Source organism: Grus americana, chromosome 3, assembly GCF_028858705.1.
Source record: "Grus americana isolate bGruAme1 chromosome 3, bGruAme1.mat, whole genome shotgun sequence".
Classification (NCBI taxonomy): Eukaryota; Metazoa; Chordata; class Aves; order Gruiformes; family Gruidae; genus Grus; species Grus americana.
This window is the reverse complement of record NC_072854.1, coordinates 45,025,292-45,048,985: the sequence shown is the minus strand read 5'-3', so window position 1 is coordinate 45,048,985 and position 23,694 is coordinate 45,025,292.

The window sequence follows — 23,694 nt, the reverse complement described above, 5'->3', positions numbered from 1 at the left end:
CTCTCACTGATACTGGACACCCACATCAGAATGGGGTGAATGACTGCCTGAAGAGGCCCGTCTTTCCTTTTTCCCTATAAGAAACTAACTGGCTTGGAGTAGAAGACCAACTCTTAGATGTTTAAAATTGGGCTAGAGAAAATCCATGCTTTGTGAACATTTTTCATATGACTTAATAGCATCTGATCATCTCTTTTTAGCTTTTAAGTAATTTAGAAAAAATGAAAAAAAAACCCTGATTTAAATTCAACAACTAAGAATAATAGTTTTGATATGTATGATTTTGCACAGTAGATCAACTGGATGAGTAAATGTGGGGATATTTTACACCTTTAATGGCAGTGATTCTATGGCAAATTGCAGTAGTGAGGGATACGTCATCTCCAATACATATTTTATTAATATTTATTAGCACACTTGTCACATTCTGTATCACTGAATATATTGTATAGCTTTTCATTTGTTTTCCTAGAAGAGAGAAAATGAAACCTCTAGATTGTACCAGCTGAAGTACTTCAAATTCTTTAAAAATTCTTGTCTTGATTTTAGAATATTCAACCATAAGAAATACAGGACTATGGTTAACATGGAGCCAAAATCTGTATCCAAAAATGTGGTTTTCACTAGAAGCAAGAGGTGTTAGTGTTGTGTTTGCAAGCAAAAGTGTCTGAAATGCCAAATTTCACTAATGAAGAGTGGTACCACAGGACTTAGTAGATAACAGGTTTTATTTCCGTGTATGAAATCCTGACCATGATTTTTACTTAATTGAATAGACTTTTTCCACTAGCTTCAGATGGGTCAAGATTCTTCCTCCAAAGGATGCAGAAGCTTACATGAAAGAAAGTATTTCTGTTTTAATAAAAACATGATAAGAGTTAAATACACCTATGTGTATTTGTAAGGAAGAATTTTCTTAATTCATTCTGCATAGGTCCATGCAGTGAGGCTTATTTTCTCCTCTACCCTTCTTCGGTGATGTCGGCATCACTGTGCAAGCAGCCAGACTGACTATGGGTGATGTGCACCTGTATTTCCTCAAAAACACGCGTCCTGCTCCTGAAACATCACTGCTCAACAGAACAGTGATCTCCACACAAGAAAGTGACCTGCTTAAGTTGCAGGAATATAGTCCTGATCTGCTCCACTGCTCTACAGCAGATCAGGGCTGCATTGTTACTAGAGAAGGTATATAAGTGCACAGTATTTATTTAAAAACTGAAAGCAGAAGTTGAGTATAAGTTGAGAGGGAATTGTGAAAATGAATGAATTATTTTAGCAGTATCACATAAGAACGGTCAAAGGGGAAGGCAGGCCTTCTTTTAAAAAATATTTACTAATGGAGTCCTGAGCAGATGCTGTGAAAGCAGCATAAATGCTTCTGAACATTTATTATCATGAAGACTCTTTAATATTAGTAATCAAGGTTCCTTTACTAGCACCAGCTGATATTTATGTATATACTTCCCTCCTCAGTAACTGGGTAGTTGATTAGGGCATATTGTGCAAATATCTCACTGTTCTGAGTGACTGCATTAGCGTTGCTGTTGCTCAGTCCAGCAAAGGTACAACCTCAAAAATATTTCCAGGATCAGCAAATGTATAATCTTTACCTACTGCATGCAGATGTGTGAGAGCTGAGAATCTACACAGAGATTAATCATTTCTAAAAATCTCATGTCATAGAAGAAAGGAAGATGATCAGAATCACTAGTAAAACTGCAGTAAGTAATGAAATGGGTAGACCAACAAACATCAAGATACAATATAACTCACACTTTTTTTTATTATGGATTATCCAGATTGTCTCTTACATGTGCCTGTTTCCACAGAGAAGGAGCTCTCAACAAGAGCTCCAGACTGGCATCCAGTCTCTTTCTGGTAAATGACACAGTCTGTTTATTTTTCTCTAGCTTCCCTTATTATTTGAGCACCAGCTTCATCAGGATGCTTGATGCGTAAATCTGCTATGTGAGGTATATCATACCTCCCTGATAAGTGACCATTGGAACTGGTGTTCTGCGCAAGGCTATTGGAAACCATTTTCTGCTATGTAAACCTAACATGGGACTAGATGGCACACATGTAGGTGACCGTGGGTGGCACATTTCCGACAAAGCAGCTTCACTGAAATCAGCTGGAGATACATATAGCCATATGTGTAACTTTGAACAAATTTATGCATGAGCTATCCAATAGCACACTCTGTGGAATAAATCCTCTGTTTTACTCAGGAAATGTTTAAATTAAGAAAGATGTGTTGGAGATGTAGTGTATCTCTAAGACTGTAAGCAAATGTATCCCACATGGCATCCGTTTAAAATACAAAAAACATGTTTTGCAAGATCAGGCTCCCACAATTATGTATCTATATGTAACTCCATGCATACACAGTCTTAGTTATGCATATTCCTGAACTAATGCTCCTGAGCTTTCTGCATCTGGAGAAATACCTTCCTTTTAGCTTCACATGTCTGGTGGTATGTTGTTTTACCCTCCATCATCAGTGTAAATGTTAAGTCCAGGTAACGAAACACTTTGGCTCTATTAAGAGTCACTCAAGAGAAACAGACTTTTCCAGAGACTGATAGGAGAGCAGAGGGAGAGACACAGAACACTCCTGTCCCATCTGCCCAAGCTGATGGAGGACACCCCTACTATTAATGTCTGCTGGCACGTCTTTACCCCACTGCCTCTGGGGTGAGGAGGGGTGGAAGGGTGAAACCATTTGGCTGTTTTGCTCAGGGCTTCAATTGCCTCCTAACCTCCCTTTGACTTTCTTAAGAGAGAAAATGTAGAGCTGCAGTGAAAGGTGGAAAATGTAGAGCATTGGTCTCTGGCAGCTCCAGAGACTGAGGTAAGAACCAGGTATGTGAATGGAAAATGTGCCTTGAGCCACACAAATCCTTTAACCTTGATGGGCTTGCAGGGTAGAAAGGTTTCTGCTTCCCCTTGGCTCCTTCGCTGAGTCTCCAGTGCGATGGACATCTCTCAGGTGAAGGGAGTCCCGTTCAGCAAAGAATGGAATGATGTTACTCATTTACTCCCACTACATTGACAAATGGCTATTTAGAGGAAACATTATTTTTGTTGAAATCTGATCAGAGTCAGACTGGGAGGAACAAGCTGAACTGCTTTTTAGCTATCCCTCTATTTGTTTCCAAATGTATATATAAAAATGTGGGACTTAGTCTTCTTCAAGAGTCACTTTGGCTTGGTGTCCCTGCTAGAGGTCACTAAAGTTAAAACAGAAACTTTCCCACTGAATCATTTAATGACTGGAAATTGGAGGTAATAGACTTGAAAACGTATTCTCATTTCTGCAATTCAAAACCCTTTATCTGTGCCATGTAGTCCTGCTAGAAAGAGCAAAATGGCCTTTAACAAAGTCTATTTGCAGAATAGTAAGAAGTGTTAAGATGCCAGATGCATCTCATTATGAATTTTAATGAGTGGATTCACACCTTGTCTTCCATTAAATAAATTACATGGTCTTTTCCAAACTCTTAGCTGGCAAATTTGAAATTTGTTTCTAAAAAGTGGACTCTAGGAGAGTTTAGGACTGTTTCTCCAGGGCCTGGGCCCTGTGGTCCATAGACTGCCAAAGAGGGGGAAAGGGTCATACTCACTCGTGTGGCAAAACCCCACAGCTCCTCTGTGCCATCAACACAGAGAGCTCTGCCTGGAACATGATTAAAAGCGAGAGTCAGAAATCAAGATACTCTGGATTGCAATTAAAAGAGAAATCAATCACGTAATTTTCTTTTTATCTCAGGAAGTAAAGACCTAAATTCATCTTCATCATGCAGAAACCTCCAGAAAAAGAAAACAAATATTACAGTTGATAGTGAAGCATATTCTGGTCCCATTATTGCTGCAAATGCAATCTCTTTCATAACCAGACCCTTCTGAATAACAGTCAGAGATATTTTTTCTACAGCAGGCAAGCATCTGAGTGTCTGAGCCTGAACCCTTCCGTGCCACTTCACCTCTGAATAGGTTTGACGCTTACAGGCTCCTTGAAGTTATAAGAAGGCATTGATTTCAGCAAGGGATGTTTGCAACACTGTAATCTGCAGGAGAGAAACTAAGGGGAGGAAAGCAGCTTCCATTTCTTTGCATCCTGAAAGGAAGGATGTTTAATGCACTCATTCAAACTACTAGTAATTGCAAAGACGAGTCTTAAAGTTGAAAATACGAGACATTAAACTGCTGTGGTAGGTTGACCCTGGCTGGATGCCAGGTGTCCACCAAGCCGCTCTATCACTCCCCTCCTCAACAGGACAGGGGTGGAGAAAGTAAGATGGAAAAAACCTCATGGGTCAAGATAAAGGCAATTTAATAAAGCAAAAGCAAAGGTCATGTGCAGAAGTAAAGGAAAGAGAAAAAATTTATTCTCTACTTCCCATCAGCAGGTGATGTCCGGCCACTTCCCGGGAAGCAGAGCTTCAGTACGTGTAGCGCTTGCTCCAGAAGACAAATATAAATAATGAATGCCCCCACTTTCTCCTCCTTTCTCTCAGCTTTTATGGCTGAGCAGACGTCACATGGTATGGAATATCCCTTTCGTCAGTTTGGGTCAGCTGTCCTGGCTGTGTCCCCTCCCAAGATCTTGCCCTCCCTGAGCCTACTGGTGAGGGGAGGGGGAAATGTTGGAGAGACAGCCTTGATGTCTGCCAGCACTGCTCAGCAGCAGCCAAAACCCTGGTGTGTTACCAACACCTTGCTCCCTACCGATACCCAGCACAGTGCTGTGAGGGAGGCTATGGGGAAAATTAACTCCATCTCAGCCAAACTCAATACAGTTGTGTTGAATCAATGTAGTTTCACTGAAATCAGTGACTGCACAGTCCTTCAGAGAAGCAGAGGTTTTGGTCCTTCTCCGTTGCATAATTGTGTTTCAATTTTTCTCTATTTACAGATAGACAGACTCTATCTCTGTAGAAATAGATAACAGACAACCTCTCTGAAATAAGTTCCTTGGGTCTATGTTCAGAATTCCTCTTGTGAGTAAGAAAACCTGTGAAATTAATGGGATGCACCATTTTACTCTAACCCTTTGCCACTAGAAAGATGGGCAGCTCAAAAGTTCTAAACGCAACAATACAAATTGCAAAATTTCACTAAATATTATGGTTAACAGCTTACAGCATATATCCAGGTAGAAAACACAAGCATAGCCTTTTCATCTGGAACCCATTCTTGCACCTAACTTTTATTCCTTCAGTCTACCCAACTTCTGTATTTTCTACATTATATACAGCAGGTATTCTTCCTGATGCAGTGATGGTGTTTAATGAAAGCACCACACACTTGCATATATGGAAGAGTGTCCTTTTAAACAGTAGACACTGCCAATAGACTAATGAATGATGCTGAAGAAAAGTCATGTCTTTAACAGGAAACTTCTGTATTAGGTCAAGGGGAAGAATTCAGGTATCACATCAAAATCTTAGGCATTTGTATGTAAGTGCAATGTGTGTATATATAAAGGGCATTAACGAGTAACGGGTTTAGTTTTAAATACAGTCCATTGCACGCAGGGACTATCTGATCAGCAGACTTTATCCATACATCGTACATTTCCAGTTCTGTGTATTTTGCCAAAGCATCTGCCAAAATCTAGTACCTGATTTCCAGTTCAAAGGACAGAGCAAAAAAATGTTGGGTTTGCTTGTTTATTTCAAAGGGGAACTATTAGAAATCAATTACTACATTTTTCTGGGTCAAGCAAATACAGGTGAATTAGATGAACAGGAAACCAAGTGCAAGCACCAACTATCACTAAAGCACCACTAGTTAAGATACGGCAGATTTATGAGCTTTATTTTCTACCTTAGGCCTGTCATATTTTTTCACCTTTATGTTAGTTAATTGCAGAGTAACATAAATTAACTTTGGAACACAGCAAAAATGGGAACTTTATTTATGAATTTCTTGGATTTCTTTACCCCAAGCCAAACAACTAAATTGCTACTTAGCATAAATTATTTATTGGCCCTGGCTCAATACCATCCAACACCAGCCCCTGGAGGTCTGGGAGATATAAAAGATTTAAAGCATCTGTGCGACAGCATTGGTGCAGCCACAAAGCTATGTTTCTTTCCAGAAGGGTCCACTTTATTTTGTTGTAAATAAATAGAGCCTAAATTTCAGGGGAGGGCTGGGTAGCTTCTAGCAGGACTGTAGTGTTTTGCATATGTTAATTACCCAGAGTTGCATGACAGAGAGACATACACTGTTTGCACAACTATTCTGGGGAGACCTGTTGACAAAAGGATGCATTTTAATTTAGGTAGAATACATGAACGCTATCATTTTCTATTGCTTTGTTTTATGTACATATATATATATATGTACAAATACCTTACAAAGTGATCATATATACATACATACAGTCACTTCATAATATATCTTTATCATCTTTATCATCTTTATCTATATATCTCTGCATACATGTAAGGCAATGATGAATAAAGCCAGGGTTAACTTGCAAGTGGACATATGCCATTCACTATATATTCACACGTGAAGCTAATCTTTAACTTTAGTCTGGCAAATACATCCAAATAATACCTCCATCTAGACTGTTGTCTGCAGACTGTAGCTGATGCCATCCTGCTTGGCTCCCGTGAGCTTGCTCTTCACCTACACACCATCTCCATGGGCGTATTGGCTTGGCTCTTCCCCCTTTAGGCGCATTCTGCATCATGCTCTCCTCAAATTCTCTGTGCCTTTGGTAACAGCAGAGGCTTGCACAGGACAAGATGCAGGACCTTGCTATGCTGGTGCCTCTCTCCAAAGAGAAAGTCCCTACATGAACTCAAGCTTTGAGGGACCCCACACACCGAAGAACAATTATCTGCACACTGATTCTTGACCATACAGCCGAGCACTTCTGAAAGTATCTGTACAGCATATATTTTAGTGTTCTGTAGAAGAATTGGCTTCTACAATACTTAAGTGTACAATTTACTCTGTCTCCTGTTATTTTTGCAAAAATTGTCTTATTTTTCTGTCAAAATGAGGTAGAGTAAAAATTTTATTTAAAGTTTTAGAAGGACTTGGAAAGACTTCTAGAATTATAAAAGTCCTTTCGCTTCATTAAAAATGTCCTAATTTTTTGTTGTTGCTTTTGTGGTTACTGTGTCCTAGGCAGTTGGTTCTGGCAGTGGGAAATCCTACTAACAAGCAAAGAGCAGTTGCAGCAACATCAGTACAATAGTCATACACATACACATATGCTTAGCTCTACTTTACTTGGCCAGTGCTGTTAGTTTGACAGTGAGTCCTATGCATGTGCATAGTAGAATCTGTATATCACTGGGCATGAATTAACAAGGCTATTTTAATACCTAAGAACAATAGGGAAGAGTTTAAATTGTCTTCTTAGTTCTTTAAGCTTCAAAAATATATTCATTTTCAGTTTCATTAACACTTAGAGAAACGGAAAAAGTGCTCCCAGCAGCCTACAAGCAAGCAGAAAAATATTTACTTTTTTCAACATCTTAAAGCCAACACATACAAAACTGATGAAGGATGGAGGAATGATGGAAACAGGACTGTGAGATGGTTCACGACTTGTTGCAGAGCAGAGCAGAAAAGCTGGGATGAGCAGATAGTTTCCTGTCTGCCAGTCCATTGCCATATCCATTAGAACAAGTATCCCATCAAAAAGAGAGCTAAAATCCTGAAAGATTGTAATCATTTTTAAATACAAATCCACTGCCTTCTTCTCTCCATGGACTTGTTCCAGGAACTGGAAAGGATCATGGGCAATTAGTGTGCAGAGTTATTTTCAAAGAGTTAATAGACATGAAGGGTGAGAGGTTCTAGTGGTCTGAAAGCATGGATGTATTTATCTGGAAGTGCGCCTGGAACCTGATTCTGTGGTTGTCATCACGGACACCAAGGGTCAGTCATGACATGCAGTGAGCAGTCATCATCTGGGCACACAAATATTATTTGGGTAGGCTGACCCCCAAGTACCATTAACAGAGGTATGCACCACTTAAACGCACGCATCCTCTTCTGAAGGCTAGTTTGGCATTTACAATATAAGTAATGGGAAAGAAATAGAACTCAAAAAATCCAGAGAATTTAAATGCAAATTGAAATATCAGATGATTTTTACTTTATTTCTAATACTTTTTTTATTGATGTGACTATTGCATTTCTCAATAAATAGCTTATACTACAGGAGCTATAGAGATAATAAAATTGTAAAAATGGTCAGGACAAAAAAAAGCAATTATCCCGGGGTGAAAATGTTGGTTTTGAGGCATATCCAGAAAATCCATAATCATCAATAAGGTTTGGCCGATGTGCATTCAATAAACCTTTTGTATGAACTCACAATGATTTCACGCAAATAATGATTTCTTACATACAAATTTTTCTTCTTCATCTTTCTCCTCTTGCTTTGACAGTATGTTTTTTAATCACATCCACTTTGGCGAGTTTAATTAATCAACCTGTGTCTCTAAAGAGTCGATTTTATAAAAGCTCTGCAGCACTGTAGAGGCACTGCTTATTTTCTCTCGGTGCTCATTCAGAAAGGAAGACCTCTAAACCCTATCTGGGGCTATTCACACTTACTGATTCCCCATTGGTAATTCAGCTCAGAGTTTGGCATCACTGCTCATGAGGTCTGCCAAGGAACCACATCTCCTGCTTCTGTGTTCAACACAATTTGCTCCTTGCTGGGTGTTCGGGATCTGAAAGTCCTGCTCTCAGTATGCCAAGTGTTTTGTTGCTAGTCATGTTCAACGCAATCCTTTATGACAGCAAAGTCAAGGAAAATCTTCCCTGCGTTTTAAGTACACTCTTTAAACAACCTTAAAGGTTTTCCCATATATCCTTAAAGACCTTGCTTTTGATCCACATCAAAACTAATCTGTCTAGGCTCTGCTTCCTTGTTTATGAAGAAGGAATATAGAAGGCCATTCATGATCTGACATCATTCAGTACTGAACTGTTAAAAAAAAATGGGCTCAGATGAAGCCATTCTAGCGGTGACCTAAATAAAGGAAGCCAGCTATGAATCAGGAAACTTCTTCCCTTGCTGACTGTGCTCTTACTATGTATTTGTTTAGAGGCATTAAATTCATCTTGTTGCTTTCATTTTTAACAATAACCTTTGCTCACATATAATTAAAATTACGATTTGCAAGTGAAAAATAAAAATAGCACCAAGTCTGAAATAAACAAAGATATATAAAACCATCTCTGAGCTCTGTTTTGTGTTCCTGTTGACAGCTTTTCTCTCTCTGTACCGACATGAAAAATACCCCGATACTTCAATGCAAGCTGTCATGCAGAATCCTCAGCTGCCAGTATCCAGCCTATTTGAAGAGTATGAGAAAAAACTGTCAGTGCCAACAGATCCCCTAATAAAAATAATAATGAAGTCTTGAGAAGTGTCAGTCCTTCAGTGATGCAGCTATGACAGTGGCCGCACATTTGCAAGAATCCAACCTTGCTACTGGAGAGCATGAAAAGGCCAAACAAGCTTCGGCAGAGCCAGACACGGTCAGGCACAGTGTTTTCGTTCTCTCTTGTACTGGCCAGCCATGTCTTCATGGAAAGTTTAGCTTTAACTCTAGGATCAGCTTTGCTGACATGAAGGACTGAATAAATTAAACATAAATGAATCCTAATGCTGACCAAAAGAAAAAAAAAAAAGCATAGTAAAATGCTCAGTATTAGTCTTGCAGCTCTCCTTGGGTGAAGGCTCTGTGACATTAAATTAAGCAGCAAGCTAGGAAACCATGTAGAGCCAGCAGAAAAATATGATCTGTTCTTCTCTGCTGTCTCTAAAATCTGCGGGTCCAGGTCAGGTACTACTTTCGTTAGGAAAATAACATTAAGAGGACATTTGTATAGAGCCTATCATTGCCTTGATAAGACTGACACTGAAACTAGTAATCAGTGAAATCAGAGGCATCATATTTCTTGTTTGAAAAAGAGCAAGGTATTGACACAAAGGAAGAATCCATCTCAATTTGTTCTGGTATTTCCTGATTGAGATCTATCAAAATGGTATCTCTTACTTAGTCATAACTTAGGTGTAGCTTTCAGAGAAAGCCAGTATCACAGAGAAAGTTAAAGCATAATTATCCATGGCGGGTAGAGCTCAATCTTTCTTTTTATGCTTAACAAATAAAAATAGCTTCACTTTCTCATTGGTTAAACAAATGGCAACTTCTGAAGCGTGAAACCTGACATACTCTCTCGTGATGTCACAGTTTCCACCTGAGCACTAACCCAGCATGTTCCTCTGCAATTGGATCAATCCAGTAAAAGAGGGATCAAGTACAGTCTCTTCTTGCCCATCGTTTGCAGAAAAGCAAGAGGTGATAATCCCCCAATGCCCAAGATTTTCCTCCACCTCCCCTAGTGAATGGGTTTGTGGGTTTCCCAAAACGATCATCCTAAGGGGAAAAACTGAAGGGCTGAGGGAGCCAACAATAACGTGCTTCTCCCTGCACATGTGTGCAGCTACTGGACCTGAGCAGGTCTCTCTATACAGCCTGCTGTGTAATGTATACCTATGCCAAGGGGTGAATTAAATGACGGTGACTTCTTTGGAGTACCTACAGCCAAAGAAAGGCCACAGCTTATTCTGCTCCTGGTACGCAGGAAGGCAGCTTGACTTTTTCTTGTAGCATCCTGAACCACGTATAAGAGACTGAAAAGGAGTGAGAAATTGCTCCAGCCAGCCATACCTTCCTTTAAAAAAACACAACTTCTTTTCACGGTGATACAATGTGACAGAGTATCTGATTGTTCCTTCTCCCTCTCCACAATAAAATACACACCTGCCGTACTTGGTACACAATAAGGATTTCTCTGGAGGCAAAATGTAGCACTGATAGGAGTGCTTCAGTTTAATCCCTCCTTCCTTCCTTCCTTCCTTCTTTCTTTCTTTCTTTCTTTCTTTCTTTCTTTCTTTCTTTCTTTCTTTCCTTCCTTCCTTCCTTCCTTCCTTCCTTCCTTCCTTCCTTCCTTCCTTCCTTCCTTCCTTCCTTCTTTCCTTCTTTCCTTCTTTCCTTCTTTCCTTCTTTCCTTCTTTCCTTCTTTTTCTTTCTCTTCCCTTCTTCCCTTCTTCCCTTCTTTCTTCCCTTCTTTCCCTTCTCCCTTCCCCAGCCTCCTCCCACCTCTCTGCCCACCCTCCAGGCTCTTATGGGAGTTTCCAGATCACTAAAGGCTCGCAAAGCCAGCACATTGGAGGGACAGACCAGACAACCACAACATTTAGGAGTGAATAACATCTCATTTCTTTAACTGTCACTCCTCCCTAGTCTCTCACAATAAGGCTCCAAGCCATTCTTTACATTGTATATACTTCTATTACTTTTTTGGTTAGGGATTGGTGATGATGTATATTGTAGCATGCACGTGTCAATGAATCACCATGTATCAGTGTATATCCTGGCTGGAGAATTAAAACTTACTCAAAAACACTGAACAGAGGAGCAGTAATCATGGGCTTATTTTATTGGTTTGGGACAAGAAGAGTAGGAATGCCCTCCTTATGTACACCAGAAATTTCACTGCACCAGATTTTTCAATTTTTAAAGTGTATATTCAGTGAGACATGACTTTTGTTACAGTAAAGGTATGTACTTTTTTTTCCCTTAGTTGTAACAGCTGTGGGCAATGCATTTATGCTAGCACACAGCAGAGATGACCATAATGGTTTATAAGATTAAATCAAGCCCATGATATCTAAAGCTAAGGGCTCCCTGGGAGGAACCAAGGATGGGATGGTGGAATCCCATTTTGTTGGGCATTGCTGGATGCTCCTCGCACGGGATGAGCATTTCAGCCTCAGTGTTGAAGCCAGTGCCTGACAGCTGAGAGGGATCGGGGCTGTGTTGGGACAAGTTGCCTCTATGGCAGATCTCTTGGCTGTCAAGGTGGAAGATGAAGCTCAAGCATCAACCCACCAACCCAGCTCCTCTCATCCAGGGCTGAGGCACATGGGGTATGGTGGGAGGGTGTGGTCCCATCAGCGAAGGGATTTGATGCACTTCATTTTGGGAATTCTGAGTAATTCCAAGGAAGGTCCAAATCTGAGAGGTCTGACTAAGTGCCACAGCAGAGATTGCTGGGGACAGACCCACCCTAGTGCCGGATGGGTGAGTTCAGGCAAGAGAAGAGTGCTAGGCAGGCTGGTGAGAAGCTCTACATGGCTGGGTTAGCCTACCATCCTGGCACGGAGCACCTCACTGGCTGATCCGCGCTGATGAGCAGGGTTGCACAGTGATCCCTGGGCAACCTCAGGGAGCCTCCACCCCCCCCCTCCCCTGCATTAACCCAACAGGTCTGGTTTTCTGACGCAGAGCTGCCCTGTGGCCGCTGTGTTCCCCTCCGGGACAGCATCGACAGTCTTCCCTCCTGCTGCTGGCAGACCTGAGAAATGTTTCAGCATAAGTTATAGAACAGTTGTAGGTGGAAATAAGTCTGTATCTCAGTAATGCAGAAGGATCTGAAAGTGCCTGTTATCGCTCAGGAAGCACCAGGGAAGGGGACCATTTATTTAGCAGATGCCCTGACAGCCCCTCTCTGGGAAGGATGGTCTCATCCACCCTAGGGGTGACTTTGCCGACAGATCCCTCCATCCTCAGGGGAGCAGAGGAGGACTCAAGCACCTGCTCTCTGTATTTTCTCTACTATCATAATGATCAAGAAGGAAATCATTAGACAGACCAGACTTCCAGCTCCCATTATTTTTAACAGGCGTTGCACATCTAATTTGAAATGCACAATGCAAATATTTACCTTCAAGTGTCAAAGGAGACTATAAAGATCTTTATGGATCTTCACACTTCAAGGACTTAATTCATTAAAAATAATTATACATATGTGGGGATTACTTCCACAGCGGAGCCGAGATATGCAATCAGTTGCCAAGTAGGAAAGTACAACGCGTGCGCTATACGTCTGTGTGTCAGCTTTTATATAAGAGAGAAGGGCTCTCGTACATTGGAACATATGTGTGTAAACAGGGCTGAGAGGAGATCTTGCTGGAATTCACTGCTGAATAAATTAGAGAAATCACTGTGTGGCACTGGAGACTCCCAGTGCTGCAGACAAGCTCTTTTGTAGTTGCCCACCTCCTTCACCTCAGCCTGAATGCTCCACATGCCTCTTCATTTTAGAATGAGAGCAGTTTTAGGAAGAAAAATATTAGAAATTGGCTTTGATGTTCTTTGCCCCTCAGAGATTTCAAGGCGTCCAGCAATTTGTTTCCAACAGTGCCAGTTTTACAAGATTGAGGCTTTTAGCCTCAAATTTTGATTTATTCTGCGAGAACAGACACACAGAACTTTCCCATCCTTGATCTGTGCTGGGTGTTTAAGGGGCAGATGCTGCTATTTTGAGCAGGTAACTGGAAAAAAATTTACTGCTGAAGTCAACAGCCGAGAGGAGGCAGTCAATTAAGTTCTCAGACACTAATAATCTTTCTTACTTGTAAATCATGGAGACTCTGTTTTAAGTGCTTGGAAAACTTCAAGCATGAATCATGTAATAACAAGTGCCTTCTTTTTCAGAAAATAATGTTAATAATTTAGCTGTCTGGTTACTGCAAGGACCATCTATTGATTTGACCTACTTGTATGCCACCCCCATCCCAAACTGTGAGAGTATCTCAGTGCTCACACACAAAAAAGTAGCAGGGAGGCTCTCCTCTCTCTCTGCTCGTGCTTGAGGTGCGGCAATTTTGAAGAACAGCTGTCGTAAACAGGCATTTATTTCTCCTTGTGAAGAATCCCACAGCCATTTACCTTGTTTGACCTCAGAGGACGTTCACGCCTGGGCTCAGCCCCCACGAAAGTCCTACCACCTACGCTCGCCAGCCTTCCGGCATCGTCACGGTCCCTGGGTCAGGGACCTCCTCAGTCACCCGTGGGGACCATGCTCAGGCAGGGAGGAAAGAGTCTTGGGGGGATCCAGACAGAGACAGGGACATCTTGTAGTATTATACCATATATTCTTAATGCTATGTATTAACGTTAACCTGTGCTCAATGGGAACACAGCTCTGGGAGCAGAGTCTCAGGAGGAAACGGTCATGGCAACACGTGCTACTTTGTGGATTTTCAGCTCAATTTGCACCAGTTGGTGAAGCCCTGAGAGTATGGCAATTTAGTCCACTTTTTAGATAATGGATCTTATCTGTCTTCGTACAATAAGTTTGCACTTCATAAAATCTTATAGAATTTCACTGGCTATAGTGACACAACCCAGCTGCTGTTGCTGGTAATGAAAGTTTTATGGCATATGAAGTGCATTAGGACATTATTGGGAATCTGTTGCAACATCAGACATTTGCCTTTGACATCAGAAAGGTGGTAAACTAATAATGAAATGTACTCTGAGGGTACCTCTGGTTTAATAGTGCCTATTATATTTGACACAGACAGGCATGAACCATGTTATCTTGCATTTTTGCAAATAATATTTATTCCACAAAGAAGTTCATGCATGCAGAATAAATAGCACCTTCCTGGTGAAAGCATATAATTAGCTGAAATCCAAGAAGTGACAAATATTTGCTTTGCCTGAAAGTTACTGCATGAGATTCTCAAGTTTGAAGTATTTCAGAGACAGAAATGACAGCCTTCACGGTTTCATAAGTACTTGGTGCTGCTAAGTACTAAGTGACACAGGCTGCAGGTAGCAAATTTCTAGCTAATGTGGAAATTATGCACCCTGTTTCACCTCTCCCCTCTGTTCTTCATTCCCTTTTGCCCTTTTGGAGCTCTGCACGCCTCCATCCTTATAGGTAATTCAGGGAAGCTGTAGCACCTTCCAAATATCATGGACAGAAACCCATCAGCTTGAAGCTGTCCGAATAAGTTTTGAAAAAAAAAAAAAAGGCTTTCCAGTCGAAAAATGCTGTTGCAACTGAAATAACTTGTATTTCATTAGGTCCTGTCTATATTGTTGTTTTTGTTTATCTGGGGAAAAAATGAGAGCTTCCCATTTCAACACTCGCGATAGTTTGAGTTTTTCATTTAGAAATAACCTTCATTATGAAATGTTTAAATGTATCACAGTAAAATGCATCAAGTGACCCCAAATACTTATGAAAAATCCATCGCCTACTCATTTGATCTGATAAACCACAGGAGATTAATTAGTCTTGGTCATGTGACTTTTCAACTACTAAACATGGCTGAAGGGGTTTTGCTTTTTGTAGTGTAAGCCTGTATTTTCATGTATTTATATAAAATATATAACATATAGGGGATTTGTTATATGGTAGCATTTACCACTGGCATGATTATTTTACCCAAAATATGAAAATCTCCATTTCACCAAGAGCTATAAGGCTATTTTCATAATGAGAATAATTCAATGTAATTTTTCATCCATTAATTCAAAACTGCTCCTTTTCAGTTGCTTTAAAGTAATTTGTACAGTAATTCAAGAAATAGTATGAAAATAACCTTTATTTTTCCCTTTTAAGTCAGAGGGTACCACATACACACTGAGTAATCTAGACTAAAATTTTCTCTCAGATATGTACTACAGTGTCTTAAAATAGACCATATGCTTTCTCTTCCTTTGTACAAAAATGAAAAAAAAAAGAAAAAAGAAAAAAAGAAAAAAGAAAAAAGAAAAATGAAAAAAAGAAGAAAAAAGAAAAAAAAGAAAAAAAAGAAAAAAAGAAAAATAGAGGACTTTCCCCCAAAGATGCTCAGCATTGACTGAACTGCTCTTGTGCCCTGCTGCATCTTGAGGAGGTCTGACATATGTCCACAGGGTTTCTAGTTCCAGACAAATGTCCAGACAACTGAATCATTTAATTCTAGTGTTAAAATGAGAAGAAATTAAACTTCCATAAAACCCCCTAACCGTATCAAATTCGAATATCTTTCCTCACCCTGCTCCATTTATGCAAATACATTTATAATGTTTCATAAACCAGCAGCGTAGCAGCTTAAATGTTTAAAAATAAAACTTCTGCAGAGACACTAGCTTTAAAATTCATTTCAAAGTGTTCCCCCCCCCTTTTTTTTTTTCCTATGGATTTTGTGAATTAAGGTGATATTATGTTGGGGTTGGGAGTTTTCTTTAGCTGTGAATTTCTGTCCTCATTTGGCTTGCAGACAGCCCTTTCAAAGTGCGGTGCTGTTGCAGGTGAGGAGCACCCGTGCCCCTGCCATGCAGGACAATGTGCTTGATAAGGATGTTGGCGGGTCAGAGGCTCTCACCATTCATCCTAAAAAGCTATACCTGACTAACCATCACAACAGAAACACACTGCAATATGGCTACCAGGTTCAGTATTGATTTCCCATCTAATATAATATCATGATTGCATATTACTTGTTTTTGCACTTTATTATTCCCTAGGATGTTAACTTTGAAGTTTTAAAAGCATTTAGTTCTACAGCTGCAATCCTTAACACCTCGGCAGACTTCTATGCATCACTTTGTCACCCTCCTCTCCCCAGTGTGCTCAGCTCACCTGGTGCACGGGAAAAACCCTTCCTGCTCACTTCATCAGGAGGCACTAGCTCCTGAAACACCAAAACATGGGTTGAAAAGATGTAGTACTATTAGAAAAGGGCTTCTTAAGAAAAAAAAAAAAAGAAAAAAAGAAAAAAAGAAATGCAGCTGCTTCCCCTGGAACACCTTTACAGGGTAAGAGGAGGAAGGTTCACCAGAGAGCCCTGCGCTGGCAGGGACTGCAGGGGACTTGACTTCGGTGTTGACTCTCAGAAGGGGCCAAATGCTCCCCGCTCGTCCCTCTCCCCTTTTCTTGTCTTGTGTCCGCCTTACTCCTCTGGACTTTGAGCTCTTTGGGACATTCTTCTGCTAAATGCTGTTATCCACCCATCAGCTGGGTTCTCCTACGTGCTGCTATAGATATCTAGAGCAATCCAAGTCAATCAGAATACAGAAATGTTTAATTGAATTCTCCTTTGTTCCCTGATGATATTCAGAAGGGCAGCACATGGTACCTGCAGATGGATGGCAGCTAAACAGCCATTTAAAGCTGCAAGCAGAAGTGGAAGTTTGTTTTCATTCATTTTCTCTCTCTCGTGCAGACACGGCAAAACATTTATTAATCCTCCTCCGAACCATATGCCATATGTCTAATGAGTGGTAGGTTAAGTTAATCATATAAAACCAACCAAGTATAGCAAAAAAACCATTGTGGAGTAGGTGAAAAAGCTAATACTGTAGATCTGAGTTAAATAAATGAAGGAGATGAAGAATATGCAGGGTCAGGCCCTCCAGGAAGTTCAAATAAATATTGAGTCAGCTAAAATTTTTCTGGGTACTTGAGGTGCTCTCTTGATAACTTTTGAACCGCTGGCTGGGACATCTTCACAGCTTTTGTAAAGGCTCGTGCTGCAAGTATTGCTGGCCCTACTTTGTAGGGTTTAGGAATTACTCTCAAGGCTTAGCAGATATAGATATTTATACAGGACTTATTGCTTTAGGCTGTAAAGAACCAGTGGGAAACTGAACCCAGAGGTTTCCCAGGCTCACCTGTGGGGTATCTGAATTACTGAACGAAACCACACTTGAGTTTTCCAGACATCTTTTATCGAAGAAGTGACATGATTGCTCATAAACTGTGATAACACAGAACATCTGCAAACTGAGCAAGGAAATGCTGGAGGAGTTTGGGGGTTTTTCACCATTTTACCAGTTTTACTGGGTTGTGATATCTGTTACAATCTTCTTGCTGGGACAGCAAATGCTGACTGTGAAAAATGAGTGTTGACAAATTCTGTGCAAATTTCTGTGCATCATTCAGTGCCAAATTATAACTTGCAACAGCTCTTCTATTCTCTAGAAATTAGCCTGCAATGCTTGCCAAACTAGAGCAGTTTTGTGGCTTGTGCAAACAGAACTAGGAAGACACCATCATATTCATTTCACTTGAGCCCTAATTTGACCCAAAGATTTGATTTCCAGCTTCCATAAATTCAATATACTACTAACTCCAGCTAGGCCCTTGAGTCCTTTGCTCGCTGGAAATTATGCTCCTATTTAATTATAAATATTTATAAAACCTCCGTGATCTTTAAAAATGTGAGAATTATCTTGGTGTTTATAATTGTTATAAAAAATATCCCAAACCCACTAATTGAATGAATCTTTCAAATGTGAGTAATTTTTGATTTGAATTCTACATCCTTATGTATTATGTAACAATTAGTAATGATGTGATGGATAATTTTTTTGGAACAGTTCCTGATTCCATTACTCAACTACTCGATCGACCAGTAATTATGAATCATATCTTTAATTAGCTGCCGCTCTTCAGAAACATATGAAAGCCAAGGGCATAAAGTAATTGGCATAAAAGTTTTCCTAATTAATTTATCTGTCCGTGTGAGTAACCGGGACCGGAGTCAGGGGAACATTTATAACTCCAGGAAGGCCAGCCCTAAAACCCAATGTCAAAGGAGATTTATATTTCTGAATTATAAAAAGAACAACAACAAGCCACAAAATTACATTATCCCCAACTCCAACAATGCAGCACATAATGCGTTGTTCAGAGATGAGCAAAAACTTCTTATTGATCCAATTCATTTTCATCGTACTCTCTAGTGGGTCTTTCAAATCTCTCTGGCTATTTCCCTCATTCCACATAGTAACAGTAATCAAGCACATTAAGCAATTCATTAAACAACAGCCCCACTGACCACAGGGAGTATTACAGCTAACATTCATTAGGCAACCAGCAACTTTATTTAAGCAGAAGAGAGCTCGGGAGTGCAAGACTCAACTCTTTGTCTTTCTGGAGGAGCCTGTGGCCCACCTAGGCGGTACTGTATCTGCTTTTCACCAACCGTAAAACCTTTCAGCTGGCTGGCACAGACAGTGCTGTGCCTTTTTCAAGGAGCTGCCTGGGAGAGAAGACAAAACGGAGCGTGTGCTGGTTTAATTCTCAGCCTGCCAAAGATTAAGTTTAAATCTGAGCTCATTGTTAAGTACAGGTTGTTAAGATTTATGCCTGATATAAAACTAAAACCTTACAGTATTGATATTTAAGTCCTATGTTTTTCAGATCTGATTTCAAGAGGGCAAAAGTTGTAAAGAATCCAGGTTTGTTCATTTGAATATCCTGGCTTGCCCGGCACTTTGCAGTAAAAATGATATATATTGTCCTTCATAATAACAGAGGAAAGGCTAAAACAACAATGGAAAAAAAGCCTTTCTACAAACAACGATTAAAAAAGTGTTAGAAAAGTTTCACTAACATTTGGCCAATGTGCCTGTATGGTGTTTCTGTCCTAATTAACAAAGGATCTAAGCTTCACATTTGTTGCAAAGTCCCTGAAAAGGAGATAATTCTTACAAGCAAATATACTGCTGTTCTCTTGCTTGCTTGCTTATTTATTCGAGTCATACAATATTGCAGGAAGGAGACAAAATTAGACGATATTACTCGGCATTATTGTTTGTATACGGATTCCTACAGAAGTCCGCGCTATTTTCTTGAAAAGTTGACACTCCTAAAGCTTTAAACCAATGCTTAAGTAGCTATTTCCAACATCTACTCAGTGATTCCACGGAGTTAATATATATGCACAAGGCTAAAAAACCCCACCTACCCTCCCCCCTTCTGTAGTGTTATTATTTTCTATTATTCTTATGAAACCATAACCAAGTTTGGCACAGTTACTATTAAATCATACAATGATTGACATGACTTGGCTTCTTGTATGGTGTAACTTAGCATAAGTCCCTTGATTTCAGGGGAACTAGATAAACTGAGGAACTGATTCATTTCGTCATGGCCCTATTCTGGCTTTAAAAGCCTCCACTACAGCATTCATGTTATTCCCTATTGCTGGTACGGAAATTATTGAGTATTAAAAAGAATTAATGGCATTACTGATTACTGACACTTAACTGGAGGGTAGAGTCAACCCTGCTATAATCTGAAAATACATTTCTGGAGTGTTTAATTATTTGAAACCTGATGATTAAACCTGCAAACCAACTTCTCCAGACTAACTTTTCCTGCTAGGACATCAGGCTTCTTTCTAAACCTTGTACCTCACTGGCAAAATACCAGATTTATTCTTTCTAGCTCATATGTATTGATTAAGAATTTGAGATGGTGCTATCAATAAATAAATAAAAAAAAATTTAAAAAAATTCCCATTTTACTCAGCATTCTGTAGTAGCAAGTATAAAACCAGAGCATGTGTCAAATCTGAGAGAGCGGTGCAGTGCGAGGCTCTGCGGAAACCTGGGCTCAAGGCTCGCTTCAGTCTTGCTCTCTGGGCTGTTGTGGCCAGAAACGTGGGAAGAAGCAGGAGGGTCCTTGCCAGAAATGCGATGTTTGTCCCCTCTGGATGGACCCATCCTTGGGGGTGGGAGTCTCCCACCAAGGAGGAACCATGGGGCAAACCTATTGTCCTACACTAAGGAAGATGAAGCTTGGGAAGGGATGGGGCTTAATCCCATAAGCCAGCTGGGGAGGTCGCTCGAACCTTCTTTATCTGCTTGTAGGAAAGGGTGTCAAGAGGCAGATAAGTGGTGGGCCAAAATGCTGGTATGAAGATGAGCTCCAGCAAGTGGTGTGGGCTGATGGGAGAGCACCAAAATCCAATACAGCCCATTGGGCTCCGCTGCCTCCCGTGCCCCGCTGCTCACAAGCGCTATCGTTCATAAGAAAACATCAGGAAAGAAGACATTTATCTCACTCAGACATCCTGACAGCCTCACGAGCAGAATGTGTTCGGTTGTATGACTAAATATTTTGGGATAACATGAACCCTGGGTCCACGTTTCTGGCCAGGCAATTCAGAGCCCATACAATAGCCGAAGCTCTAACATTGTTACGAGATTTAAAGGGCAAAGAGGGTATTGTGCTCTTTCCCGACACGGAGCCTGCGATTTCAATTCTGTCAAACTACCCTTGGAAAACAGAGCTAGTGACTTATTTTATTAGCAACAGAAAGTATTACAAAAAGTGTATCTAACATATACAGTTGACTGCTTGTATTTTCTGTACTCGGTTCCAATACCAGCATATAAATGCATTTGTACGAAGGCGGAGAGTTTATTATATATGATGAATGGCACAGAAATATCAGTTTTATCCTTCCTGTAAAAACAGAGGCCATAACTCATGACAGGTGCAGCCTCCACATGCCAACAGTGCTATTGGTTTCAGGGCCAGGACCAGGAAGACACATAATTTTGCTAATTCTCTCCATTATATTATTATATTCATACCTGCAGTGTGAGTCCACTTATCATGGAATCATTAGAGTGAAAATGGATGTTTAATGTTATATTACCAAAAATTAAATGTGTGCTGCAACTTTAGCACCTTTCAAACATTATGCATTATACACTGAACTCTGGGAGAACACAAAGTGTTTGGTTTATTTTTATTTATTTTTGGTATCTGGAATGTTTGAAGACCATCTTTTTATGTTGGGAACTTTTAAAGGTTTCCATCACCATAATATCTGGGCATGGAGGTCCTTATTATATATATGCTTTCATGACAAAGGACCACTGAACACTGCCACGTGCCCTGGCACAAACTTTCCCGGTTCCTTCCTTCCTTTCTAGTTTCTGCTGTTTTCCCCCTAGATGGGGACTAGTTAGCTGTTACTACATGGTAACAACTGCTGTAGTAACGGAGGGGAGTTGTCGCTTCATTTACTAATCCTACAGGACCACTGGGGAACTTGTTCTGCACACCTCTACAACCTTGATTACACCTCCCAGAATTAGGATAATACTGTAATTCTCTCTTTACAGGTGAGATGAGGCACAGAGAGGAATTTACTTGTCCGGAATTCCCATAGGGAAACTGTAGCAGTGCGGGGATGGAAACCAGGATCACCCAAGGTCCAGGTAAATGCTGTAATCACTGGACCAGTGGGCATTTAATAGCTTTGAAATCATCTTTTTTTTTTCTTTTATCTTATTTTGTTTTTCCACCACTTTTAATTACCTCATTGATTTCAAAGAGCTCCCACTGCCTCTTGGAAAACCTTGAAAAGCATTCATTTTTAGAAACAATTCTGCTGATATGTAGTTTACCTTATATAGCTTTCTTCCTTTATTATTATGCAAATGCCTTTGGAAGAGAGTAAGTGTACTTCTGAAGAATTGCTCTGCTAATACCACTTATTTGTGTCTGAAGCCATTCTCATCTTGCTCTTGTAAACACAAGCAGCAAATATGGAACACGCAGGAAAGCAGACTACAAATCCAGCTCACATTTTCCTTAAATATTTTGTGAAGGCACCTTGACAATACTGAAAGTTTGCAGTTCTACCTTATCTGAGGCTCAGAATTTATTTTCACTGAGTTTTTACAAAAATGGCCTCCATAAGAAAAGATTTGGCTTTGTTAGAATCGCACTCTCCCGTTGATCCCTGGCATGACAGATGAGTTCAACTGAGCAGCTTTAAACGACAGTCACCACAGGAGGACAGAAAGGGAAGGGGACTTGCCATTACTTACAACCCATCAAAACACAAGCCTGACTTTACTAAGATCTTCATGGTGTCCAACATAACATTCACACAAGCTATCCAACAAAACACAGTCTAAATCACTATGCGGTGGGTATAAACTGGTCGAAGACTTCTGTTTCGAGAACGGTCACCAGTGTCTTTCTGCCAGGAGAAGATGCAGGTGGGCATTGCAACACATGGTGCAGAGACCACACAAAGCCTGAGTGGACGCTGGTCTCTTCATCATGCCCACGATGAAGCAGAGCGTAAAACTTAGAAGGGGGATGAAATGTGGGAGGGGTAGCAAACATTGGAGAGGACGGGGTGCAGGAAGATACTAGAAATTGCCTGCTACACCCATCTTCTCCCTTAGTTTCCTTTTAATTGCTCTTAATCCCTTTACTCTTCGCTCTCCCCAGAGTGTTAACAGAAATTAGCCATGAATTTACGGTGGGTAATCTAGGTTGCCCTGGTTGCACCCCAGTGCAAGGGTTCAGATAGCAAATCTCTAGAAGATTTTAATGTTCCTACGGTGTTTTCCAGACATCGTTACATTCACTCCGATTACGTCATCCATTTCAGTTCCCCTCTCCTTACTCTGTCTTGTCCACAGAGATTAAACTCTCGAGTCAGGGACTGTCACTGTGTTTGTACAGGGCCCAGTACAGCAGGGTCTTGTGCTTGGCTGATCTCCAGGTACAAGTGTATAAACCCAATTAGTGATAATGTACGGTTCAACTGCAGTTGATATGCACATAGGCAGTATAATCTAAATGTTCTCTTAGAATTTAAAAATGCTTAAAACTATACTATGAACAATTTCATTGCCAGGCTCCACACCACTAAGTGTCCCCCACAAACTCTCACAGCTTCAAGGGCACTTAGGTGCCCAATTCCCCTTTCATTTCACCAAATACCTTTGAGGAAATTGAGCTAAATTTCTAGGATCCACAATATATCCATGACCCAATATCGACATCACACCTAGATTTCCCCTGAGCCCTTCCCCTGACATGCCTAATTTTGTCCTCGCATTAGACTTCCAGCTTTGGATTTGCAAGTGGACCACGAAAGTGAACACACACAAATGCAGTTATCCTACAGGACCGAAGCCAAGTTAAGCAGTTTTTTTTTTTTTTTTTAATGCATTCTAATGTCACGGATGGGAACTTAGGCTGTTCTCCCACAGATGTGGCCTCCATTCAGTCTCAAGGCACATG